The sequence below is a fragment of the Macrobrachium rosenbergii genome, chromosome 1 (genome assembly GCF_040412425.1).
Source record: "Macrobrachium rosenbergii isolate ZJJX-2024 chromosome 1, ASM4041242v1, whole genome shotgun sequence".
NCBI lineage: Eukaryota > Metazoa > Arthropoda > Malacostraca > Decapoda > Palaemonidae > Macrobrachium > Macrobrachium rosenbergii.
This window is the reverse complement of record NC_089741.1, coordinates 45,881,528-45,882,677: the sequence shown is the minus strand read 5'-3', so window position 1 is coordinate 45,882,677 and position 1,150 is coordinate 45,881,528.

Here is a 1,150-nt window from a genome sequence, read left to right as displayed (position 1 = left end):
AGACCTTTTAAAACATAAAGAATAAATTTCGCAAGAGGAAATGTATTCTTGCATCAACAAAAGCCACATATGTGAACATAGTTGAGACATAAAGACCTTTTAAAACATAAAGAATAAATTTCGCAAGAGGAAATGTATTCTTGCATCTACAAAATCCACATATGTGAACATATGTGAGACATAAAGACCTATTAAAACATAAAGAATAAATTTCGCGAGAGGAAACGCATTCTTGCATCTGCAAGGGCCACAATGCAGTGAATATATGTGAGATATTAATGCAGAATAAAAAAAAGAAAGAATGCATCCTACAAGAGGAAACTGCTACCTTAGAGAGTTTCCAAAGCCGTTTAAGGCTCAACCATCGTTAAAATTCAGGCAGGAAACGCTGAAGCGTAGGACAGTTGATCACTGAGTCACAGATAGGAATAACTTACGGCGGAATAACATCCAGTATTTCATACAAGGGCTTTCGGCGGATATTGCAAGGAGGGAAGTGGGCAGATCAGGAAGAGGCAGTCATATAGCGGAGTGAAAAGAGGAAGTAGTGGAAAGGATTTGGAAATGGGAAAGGGGAAAGGAAGGTTGTACTGAATGATTAAAAGGGAAGTGGAATTCCGAAGGCTTAGAGGGATGAGAAAGACTTCGGTGATATATGGCCTGACAAATGGTTTGCGTTTTCAAATTCCCAGAAAGGCATTACGGAGATGAAAAAGGAAGACTAAAGATTTCTATGACGGTGAGAGGGGAAAAGGTGCATGTATTATACTATGCACCAACGTCACAATATACTTAACACACACGCACACACACACACACACACACACATATATATATATATATATGTAGATATATATATATATATATATATATATATATATAAAATAATATATATATATATATATGATGTAGTTTTGACTTTATTTCAAGCCACTGACTTGGAAACAAAGTCGAAACCGGTCAGGACCTACACCCCATCTCTTATTTTTCACCTGTTGGGAAATGAGGTCGAAACCGGTCAGAACCTACACCCTGTCTCTTATTTTTCACCTCTGGTAATGCGTGATAAATAAATCACGTACAAAAGTGATTATAATCATATATATATATATATATATATATATATATATATATATATATATATATATAT